Source organism: Eutrema salsugineum, unplaced genomic scaffold (genome assembly GCF_000478725.1).
Source record: "Eutrema salsugineum unplaced genomic scaffold, Eutsalg1_0 scaffold_11, whole genome shotgun sequence".
Lineage (NCBI taxonomy): Eukaryota > Viridiplantae > Streptophyta > Magnoliopsida > Brassicales > Brassicaceae > Eutrema > Eutrema salsugineum.
This window is the reverse complement of record NW_006256901.1, coordinates 5225126-5236194: the sequence shown is the minus strand read 5'-3', so window position 1 is coordinate 5236194 and position 11069 is coordinate 5225126. Positions and strand designations below refer to the sequence as shown.

The window sequence follows — 11069 nt, the reverse complement described above, 5'->3', positions numbered from 1 at the left end:
TCCACCTGCAACTCCGTTTTTCGTTTTTCTTCCTTCTTCTCTTTAATTTCCTGCAACTTTCAATACTCTGTGATGATTGTTTACAATATGATTGAGTAGTTACCCAGTTGGGTTTAAAGGGATTTTTCAAAGGGAATTTCATGTGTCTTTGCTTATGAATCGATAGATTTAGGATCTATAATCTTCTAGATGTTCTTCGTTTGCCTTTAATCTTACTGCGTGATTCTTTGCTGGCCACTTAGAAGCCGATCTGATATGATATGTTGCGAAAGCTTTCATTGATTGTCTGAACTAGGGTGAAACGAGCAATTCTTCTATAGGAGTGGAAACCTACCTGTAGTTGAGTTGTGAATATTGATGAGTCTTGTTTAAAATCGACCTAGCATAGACCATGAACCCCTGCGAAACCCCTTGAGCCCCAACGTTTGTATTTCATTGCTTACAACCTTCAATTTAGTTTGCTTTTCATTTACTTGTTCTTTGCTTTCAATCGCCATTTAGTTGCCTTCATTCGCTTTTGTTTAATCGGTTTTTACTTGCTTTTATTTGCTTTCACTTTCAATTGCTTTTACTTGTTTAGCTTTCTAGTTTAGATTTAGTGACAACAAAAACCCAAAACCAAAACCAAAACCTTTTTAGTTCTAATCTGATTTAAGCGTTGCAGTGAATTCGTACTGAAACAACTAAGTGTCTGTGGATCAATACCCTAAGTACTACAGCGCACATCTGTGCACTTGCAGACATTTAGGGGTTATAAATTTAAAACCTGAAGCTTAGTAAAACGAAAACAACCAACCCCGCGCTTTTGCTCGCATCAAGTTTTTGGCGCCGTTGCCGGGGACTTAAAATTTGTTTCGTTGCGAATCCCAGCTTAAATCCATTAGAACACTTGTTGATTTTTACTTTTTCTTTTGAATTTTTCAGGTTTCTCTGAGATGAGAGACCGGGAACATGTTCCCGGAACTCTTGGTGATCCACCAAATCGTGTGGATGGTGATACACCAAATCGTGTGGATGGTGATCCAAGGGATGATGACCTGACTGATGATGAGTTTGAAGAACCGATTTATGATGACAATGAGCTAATCGGATCGGTCAAACACAAAGATGATGATGAACTGATTGGAAGTTTTGATTCACTCGAAAAGTTCATGGTAGATCGAAGAGCTATTCAACCAGCCTTACCAGAGGATGGCAAAACCGAAATTAAGGTACCCCATATCCATTTAGTTCAACAATATCAATTCTCTGGTTATTCATTCGAAAACCCGATAAACCATATCGAGACTTTGGAAGAATTATGTGCAACCATTACAGCAAATGGTGATTACCACAAGTGTAGTCTTTTCCCATTCTCTCTTAGAGATAAAGCCAGCAAATGGCTAAAATCTTTGCCACCTGCTTCACTAAAAACGTGGGCAGCGTGTAGAACTGCTTTCCTAAATCGTTTTTACACTAGAAATCTTTCAAATCTCTTAAAAGAAAGAAGATAAGAACTTTTAAACAAAAAGAAGATGAAGATCTTTTAGATACTTGGGAAAGATTTAGGGAGTACCAAAGAGATTGTCCACACCATGGATATGCCGAGGAATACCTGCTAGGTATCTTCTATCGCGGTATAACTCCAGAGTTACGACACTCTTTCGACGTAGCAAGTAATGGAGATTTCACAACTAGATCTGTAGAAGATGCTCACGTTTTCATTAAAAAATTAGGCAACAGCATCCGAAATCAAGTAACCTTTGGTAATTCTGCACTTCCTGAGAAGAAAGAAGAAATTTCGGAAGTTATAAAGTGTCTCCGTCACATAATGAGTCATCTTGGATTGCAACAACCAAATAAGGTACACAATACGTGTAACTTTGATGGCTGGGACAACCCAATGGATTCTTATGATCAAGGGATGATGAACACTGCAGAAGTCTATCAAGTTCAAGATTTTCCATTCGTTTCTGATCACCGCGGGTCCATTCGTCCGGACCGCGGCCAAGCAAGCTTTCACCGCGGTCGTGCTGGTTCTGACCGCGGCCAAGACGTGTTTCACCGCGGTCGTGAGCCACCTGAGCGCGGGAAATTGTCTTCTGAACTTGCCTGGACACCACCTTCCGAACCAATCTCGGCTATTCAATCTAATCCTGTTCCATATCCAAGTTTTCCTTCTTCTGAAGCTGAAAACCTAAACAAAAAGAATTTAGAGCTTGAAAAATCTATGTCTAAAGAGATTAGTGATCTTAGATCTGAACTAAAAGAGATGCAGAAGGGTTTCGATGAAAGATTATCCACCCTCCTTAGCATAATGGCCAAAACTAATTCTAAAAACTTAGAAAAATCTGAAGAGGAGCCAAGTGAAAATTCTTTCGAAAGCTCAAGTGAAGCAGATCCCTCCGATGATGTGAAAGCTATCACACTTAGGAGTTGATTAGCTTACAAAGATCCTGAATTTCCTAAAGATCCCGAAGATGAGGAAAAGGGTAAGGAAAAGGAGAAAGAAAAAGAAAGAATCACGAATGAAGATGTTGAAAAAGAAGTGGTAGGAGAGAAGGATAGAGAACAAGTAAGAGAAGATTCATCCCGGGAAATCCTCGGAGAAGACCCGATTCCACCTCCACCAACTCGTGTCTATAAACCTAAACCTCCATATCCTAGAGCCTTAAGAGCCCCTAAGAAAGAAAAAGAAAAAGCTAAGCTGAAAGAGTTGATTGATCAATTAAATGTGAAATTACCTTTCGTAGAAGCTTGTGCTATGATTCCTGCTTTAAGAAAATACATGAAGGGTATTCTAACAAATTCTTTAACTCTTGAAGAAGGTGTTATGATGATAACCCATGAATGTAGTTCTATCTTGCAAAGCCGAATCCCTGAAAAGAAAAATGATCCTGGAAGCTTTGTACTTTCATGCACCATCAATGATGTAGCTTTTGAGCGTGCTCTCTGTGATTTAGGTTCTAGCATAAACATGATGCCTCTTTCAGTAGAAAAACGTTTAGGACATCACACTTTCAAGCCCACTAAAATTTCTTTAGTATTAGCTGATCGTTCTGTTAGACAACCAGTAGGTATCCTAGTAGATATTCCTGTAGAAATCGAAAAATGTTCCATACCCACCGATTTCGTAGTTCTAGAACTAGAAAAAGAACCTAAGGATCCACTTATTCTTGGAAGGCCATTCTTATCTACAGCCGGAGCCATAATCAATGTTCCTGAAGGAAAAATCGACCTTCATCTAGCCGGTTCAATTATGCAGTTTGACATGAACAAAAGTTTCGATAAACCAACTTTGGATGGCAAAATTTGTTGGGTTGATGAGTTAGACGGAATTATTGAGGAAGTCTATGAAGATCTGCTTCTAGACGACCCTTTAAGTGTCACGCTTTCACCCGCAAAAGATGAACGCAATTTCCTTGAAGGAATTTCGAGTGAATGCGCACGTATGCTTGATAAGTCCGAAACTTATAGGAAACCTCTAAACTATCTAGATCTTAAGGACCAAACAAACATTCCTACACCTCCTAAAGACACTGCCGCAGCAATTAATGATCCTTGGAGCGAGCTTAAAGCCCCTAAAGTTGAGCTTAAACCTCTTCCCGTCAGACTTAAGTACGCCTTCCTTGGACCAAATTCTACTTATCCTGTCAAAATAAACTCTAGTTTGACGGAAGAAGAAACCACAATGCTGTTGACTGAGCTGAGAAAGCATAGAAAAGCCTTAGGATATTCACTTGATGACATACCTGGAATCTCTCCAGATCTTTGTATGCACAAGATAAATCTAGAGGATAATGCTAAAAACTCAATCGAAAGTCAAAGGAGACTAAACCCTAATCTCATGGATGTTGTCAAGAAGGAGATTATGAAGCTTTTAGAAGCTGGAATAATCTTTCCTATCTCAGATAGCACTTGGGTTAACCCAGTTCACGTTGTTCCTAAGAAAGGAGGAGTCACTGTCATTAAAAATGATAAGGATGAAATGATTGCTACAAGATCAGTAACTGGACATCGTATGTGCATCGATTACCGGAAGCTGAATGCAGCAACTAGGAAAGATCATTTCCCACTTCCCTTCATAGATCAAATGCTAGAAAGGTTAGCTAATTACCCTTACTATTGCTTCCTTGATGGATACTCCGGATTTTTCCAATTTCCTATTCGCCCGGAGGATCAAGAAAAAACGACATTCACTTGTCCATATGGCACGTTTGCTTACCGACGTATGCCTTTTGGACTGTGTAATGCACCTGCCCAGTTCATGTTGTTCCAAAGAAAGGAGGAGTCACTGTCATTAAAAATGATAAAGATGAAATGATCCCTACAAGAACAGTAACTGGACATCGTATGTGCATCGATTACCGGAAACTGAATGCAGCAACTAGGAAAAATCATTTTCCACTTCCATTCATAGATCAAATGCTAGAAAGATTAGCTAATCATCCCTACTATTGCTTTCTTGATGGATACTCCGGATTTTTCCAAATTCCTATTCGCCCGGAGGATCAAGAAAAAACGACATTCACTTGTCCATATGGCATGTTCGCTTACCGACGTATGCCTTTTGGATTGTGTAATGCACTTGCTACCTTCCAGCAGTGCATGATGTCGATCTTCACAGATTTTATTGAGGATTTCATGGAAGTGTTCATGGACGATTTCTCTGGCTATGGATCTTCTTTTGAAAAATGCTTAGGCAACCTTGGTAAAGTTCTGCAAAGATGTGAAGATAAGCATTTAGTATTAAATTGGGAAAAATGTCACTTCATGGTACAAGACGGAATCGTGCTTGGGCACAGAATTTCTGGAAAAGGTATTGAAGTTGACAAGGCTAAAATCGAAGTCATGACCAGCCGACAACCACCCACAAACGTAAAAGGAATTCGTAGTTTCTTAGGACACGCAGGATTCTATAGGCGATTCGTAAAAGATTTTTCTCAAATAGCTAGACCTCTTACGCGTTTGTTTTGCAAGGAAACAAACTTCGAGTTCAATGATGAGTGCTTAGCCGCATTTCATAAGATCAAAGAAGCCTTGTTTCCGCTCCAGTCGTGCAAGCACCTGATTGGGAACTCCCATTCGAAATCATGTGCGATGCAAGTGACTATGCAGTCGGAGCAGTGCTTGGCCAACGAAAAGTTAAGAAACTGCACGTAATCTACTACGCTAGCAGAACTCTAGACGAAGCTCAATGCAATTATGCTACAACAGAGAAAGAACTTCTAGCTGTCGTATTTGCATTTGAGAAATTTCGTTCTTATCTCGTAGGATCTAAGGTCATAGTTCATACTGATCATGCTGCAATCAAGTATTTAATGTCTAAGAAAGACGCTAAACCTCGGTTGATAAGATGGATCCTCCTACTGCAAGAATTCGATATCGAAATTCGAGATCGGAAAGGAGCAGATAATGGAGTTGCAGACCACCTTTCACGAATTCGAGTTGAAGAAAGATTGCCTCTAAATAAAAGTTTGCCAGAAGAAAATATCTATGCAATAGATACTACCCCCAATGCCAATACCGCACCACCACGTCCTCTAATGCGACAAGCAGATGCTTTCAACACCCCATGGTTTAGGCACATAGCAAATTACCTAGCAGTTGATGTAGAACCACCACAATTCTTTGGTTATAGGAAGAAAAAGTTCCTGCAAGACATAAGACATTATTTTTGGGATGAACCCTATCTCTATAAGAGATGTGCTGATGGGTTATTCCGAAGATGCGTGGCTGAAGAAGAGATGGAAGGAATTTTATTCGGATGCCATAGCTCGTCTTACGCAGGACATTTTGCAACCTTCAAAACCCCTTCAAAGATCTTGCAAGCAGGTTTTTGGTGGCCTACTTTGTTCAAAGATACTCAATCTTATATATCGCGATGCGAAAAATGCCAAAGGATGGGCAATATAAGCAAAAGGAATGAGATGCCTCAAAATTTTATTCTCGAAGTCGAAATTTTCGATGTCTGGGGAATAGATTTTATGGGACCCTTTCCTACTTCTTTTGGAAACCAATACATCTTAGTAGCAGTAGACTACGTCTCTAAATGGGTAGAAGCAGTCGCAAGTCCCACCAATGATGCAAAAGTCGTCATGAAGCTGTTTAAGTCTGTTATATTCCCGCGTTTTGGAGTTCCTAGAATTGTGATAAGCGACGGAGGATCGCATTTCATCAACAGAGTTTTCGAGAATCTTCTTAGAAAGAATGGAGTTACACATAAAGTTGCTTCTCCATACCATTCCCAAACCAGCGGTCAAGTAGAAATCTCAAACAGAGAAATCAAGTCGAATTTGCAGAAAACAACTGCAGTTCATCGCAAGGATTGGTCTACCAAGCCTGACGATGAATTATGGGCATATCGAACAGCATTCAAGACACCGTTAGGAACAACACCATTCAACCTAGTTTACGGAAAAGCATGTCACCTTCCAGTAGAACTCGAGTATAAGGTGATGCGTGCTCGTGTCAACTACGTGAGGGAACAAGTTTTACCCTTAACAAAACAAAAGAAAGCCGCAAGTGCACAGCTAATCAGTTGTAGTATTTAGGGATCGAATCCACAGAGATTTGTGTGCCTGGTATTCTTCTACGGTTTTTAACTTTATGTCTAGACTAAATTGGTTTTAAAGGTTGGTTGTTTTTCTTGTGAATTAAACTAAAACAAAAGAAAGCAAATAAATCTATCCAAAAAAGCAAGTAAAGAAAATCGAATGAAATGCAAATGGAATAAGTAAAGTATCGAACTAAACAAAAATAAGGCAAGTAAAATATCGCATGAAAGGTAAATAAAGCAAGTAAATAACGAACTAAGGAAATTGAAATGCAGGTCTAAGAAAGCAAGTAAAAAATCGATGGAATTGTAAACTATGGCTAAAAACGCTGAGCTTTTGGGAACTCTAAGGGATTATAATCGGTTTTAACACTAAGGTAGATAGATTGGAATTGACGGATAACAATATATGGGTTCTAGAGCTAGAGTACGGCGGTATGACTACGTCACCGTTGTGATCATAACCAACTGTTTCTCGCAACCCTGACCAGTAGGTTTCCACTCTGGCCCTGGAAGGGAGAGAACGCAAGAGCTGCACAAGACTCGTCAATACTCATGATCTCGTCGCAGGTAGGTTTCCACTCCTACGGAAAAATCGCCTGTTTCATTCTAGGGCTGATACTTAATGAAAACTTTCGCAACACTAACTATCTAGATCAGATACTAGGTGATCAATCAAGCATACATGCAATAAGAACAAGAATAAACAGAGAACAGGTCGAAATCCCAGATCTATAAACCCAGATGTCTTAATCAATTATGAGAGCCCCTTTCGGGAACCCTAAGCCCAACACGGGATCTACTCAGACATGGCTGAGTTCGACATCATCATTGGTTTTAATAAAAGTAATGAAAAACAGTAAAGAAAAGAGATAAAGAAAGCTTCTCTATTGAAGAATGATATGTCTCCATTTTACATCATTTAGATTGCATTATAGAGTCCTCATCATGTGTTTTCTCATGTAAATTGAGTCTTTAGGCGTTAAAATAGGACTTAGGGCTTGCATTAGGTCCCAAAGAGTTTTGCATGTTTTGAAGTCTTTATCAGGAGCTTTGGAGACCAATTGGAGCCTAAGAAGAGGAACAGAAAAGAAAACGGTGAAGCAAGGGGTCAAAAATGGTGAAAACCGCTTGGAGGAATTTCTCGGCCAAATCTCGTACCGGCTGGTCGGAAACCTCGGCCAAAATGTTTACCGGACGCTCATTACCGGCCAAAAACCTTACCGATCGGCCAGAATCGAGTATCGAGTGCAAAAATACCACGGGACAAGTTTTTGACCAAGGCAAGAATTTTTACGACCAAAAAGCTTACTGCGGTACACAGCCCTCGGCCATTTTTCTTACCGCAGGAAGGTTTTTACGACCAAAAGTTGTCCTTGCCTGCGCAATTCAGAGATCAGCAATCCGGGGAACCTTCCGGTCCGAATCAGTTGGCGGGGTCTTCACCAAAGTTGGAGATAACCAAGCAAAGATTCCAGAACAGTTGGAATCATCCAATTCGGACCAGTGGAGAGAAAGATATGGCTTCCGGAGCATTCACCAGCATCGCGCGTACCCGAGAACTGAACGGCGAACTTCAAAGATCATGGCGGACGGAGCCCCTCCAGACCGAACCAGCTTACCCGGTCTTCACCAAAGTTCGAGATCCATGGAAGATCTTCTCATAGCATTTGGAAGACAGGGTCTCCGGAGTTCACATCGGTCTAAAAGTCTATTTTCCGGTGATTTCAGTGCGGCGCAAAGATGTTAAATCCAGGAAGCCTTCCACTCCCCAAGCTCCGATGGTTTCTTCACCAAAGTTCGAGCTTATTGAGTCATCTTGACTGTGGAACTGGTCCCAGAGCAATTGGAGTCGTGTGCTGAAAGTTACTGCTTCCGGAAGGTGACATGGTCGATACAAGCCTTAAAGAGTTGCGATACGCGCTAAGTATTCTCACAAGCCTCGGTATCTTTACCTTGGCGTCACTCAAGTCGAGGCTCATATCTTGGAAGTATTCTGGACTAGACCTCGTGCCAAAGCCTTGGCATGGTTAGATCGAGGCATGCATACGTAAGAACTGAAGCTGGAAACGACTAAGTGTTGAAAGTACACCTCGGTGTAATGACCTCGGCGTGCATGCCGGACTGTGTTCTCCCAAGCACCTCGACATCATGACCCCTTGACATTTTATCCTGAGGTCCCTTGTCACGAAACCAGAATCAAGAACAGAATGGCTCAAGAACATACACGTGAGGATAGATCAAAGACTAGGGTTCATGCATGTTCTTGACGTGTTCTTCACGAGATCTTCATGTGGATCCTGACTCACGTGCACGCCTCGGCATGAAAACCTCGGCTTCACTTTCCGACACACCGTGGCACTCACCCATCAACCCAAGAAGGTGGTTCAGTACCCGGTTTGTTCCGGGCTGACCCGCGACACTTTCCCTTTGCTATAAATACATTTTGAGACTAAAAACCTAGTTATCTTATCTCTTATCTGTTTTTAGCTCTAAGAACTTGCCTCTTTTGTGAAACCTGATTAATCTAATCCGATATCTCGTTTTTGCATGAGAATCTTGTTCTTTCTTTATTTTCTTTCGTCATCCAACATCAAACTCCTTATCATGACTAGCTACACGTCTTGCAAAGGACTTAGTGAGCTCGTTATGATCAGTGAGTAGTCGTTTAAGCGGCTTTAGATAGGTAGATTAGGGTGCTTTCAAGGTAGATTAATGGGTTTAGGTGTCTAGTCTTGCATGTTTCATTCCTTAACCGACGAGATCTCTAGGCTGGATCCAAGCACATCACTTGAGGTTCAGATCTGAGACATATCTTGCATCAAAAGTGTTTGTAGAAATGTCTGAACCACTCGGTTAAGGGTTTAAGAGTCTTTCATCGCGAGAGTGATAGTTTGTTCTCTTAAATGATGTTTTTGAACTGATTCTTATTGCTGACTGATTCGTGCTTCTCAAAAGGGATTTTGGTATGAAAGAGGATCAGTTTAGATGTTTAATGCTTTCATGAGAAGATTAACATGCCTTGAGTTCCAAGTTAAATGAAATCGCTTGATAAAAATGGTTCATTAACCCATTAGTTTAGCTTGGAAGCACCCGAGTCAAATATCCTGTCTAAAGCTTCTGCCTTTATCATTCATTATCATTATCTGAATCACCTGTTTGTTATTTGCATCTTGATTAGTTTAAATCTCTGCTTTTATTTAACTTTATTGCTTATTTGCCTGTTCATCATCGTCACCAAACTTTTATCATCTTGTCTTGACTCAAGTGAACAAATGACATAGGCTAGTGTCTCGTTTACAAGCTTGGTTTGACACCCCTTATACTACTTTGACAAGGGGATTGATAACCCTTCTAAGAGCCTGAAAACTCTTAGTTATCAATTGGCGCCGTTGCCAACTTGTAGGAGCATTAGTCTCTTGTTTGTTCTTGAGTTCAAGCTTTTGTTTCCTTTGTTTTACTAACTTCTTTCCAAGTTCTTGTTTTGTTTTCAGGTGCATGAATACCAGGTCTCGGAGCACAGGATCGCTTTTCCCATACGACGATAACATCGACAGATTAGAAAGGCGAGCTCGCGAGAGAGAACGGCACTTTGACAGACTTGGAATGGCAGAACAACAGAGAATGGAGCAACAGGCTCAGGCAGCCGAGCACCAGGCTCAGGCTAATCAGGCGCAGGCAGGAAGAAATGAACAACAAGCCTATGTTAATCAGCAACAGGCTCAAAGAAACGAACGGCTTGCTCAGCAAAACCAACACCAAGCGAATAGAAATGAACAACAAGCCCATCATGTTCATCCACCACCGCCCCAAGTTCAGAGACAACATCCTCCAATCTGTGTTGGAGAGAATGACCAAGCTAATGCGCACCAATACCGAGCTGGGATTCAAGCTCCACCAGTTCAAAACAACAACTTTGAAGTTAAAGCTTCCCTGCTCAATATGGTGCAAAACTCAAAGTTCCACGGTCTCGCTGGAGAAGACCCTCTCGAGCATCTAGATCAATTTGATCGGGTTTGCGACTTAACCAAGATAAATGGCGTCTCCGAAGATAGCTTCAAGCTACGCTTGTTCCCTTTCAGCCTCGGTGATAAAGCACACCAGTGGGAAAAGAATATACCGAGGGGCTCTATACAAACCTCGGAGCAGTGTAAACTGGCGTTCTTATCAAAGTTCTTTTCCACATCACGCACGGCTAAGCTCAGGAATCAGATCTCAAGTTTCACGCAGCACAATAACGAGAGCTTTAGTGAAGCTTGGGAACGGTTTAGAAGCTACACTAACCAATGCCCACACCACGGCTTCTCAGAGGCATCCTTCTTGAGTACTTTATACCGAGGTGCACTCCCCAAGATCAGAAACCAACTCGATACAGCTTCAAATGGGAATTTTCTTGGAAAAGAGATCACTGCGGCAATGGAACTAGTTGAGAACCTAGCCATGTCCAATGACACGTATGGAGAGGACTTTGATAGAGCAAACCGTACAGAGGGATCTAGTGATGAACAGCGCATGAAAAAGGATATAAGAGAGC

The 11069-nt window shown here is 41.2% G+C and overlaps 2 non-coding genes across 2 annotated transcripts; both read right to left on the bottom strand.

The window, feature by feature from the left end:
* Positions 1 to 1471: 1471 nt before the first annotated feature.
* LOC112090137 lies at positions 1472 to 1581 on the bottom strand. The gene has a single exon (XR_002901487.1). It is a non-coding gene; the product is annotated as a small nucleolar RNA R71 (small nucleolar RNA).
* A 9151-nt stretch (positions 1582 to 10732) lies between these two features.
* LOC112090194 lies at positions 10733 to 10839 on the bottom strand. The gene has a single exon (XR_002901542.1). It is a non-coding gene; the product is annotated as a small nucleolar RNA R71 (small nucleolar RNA).
* Between the last annotated feature and the right edge of the window lie 230 nt (positions 10840 to 11069).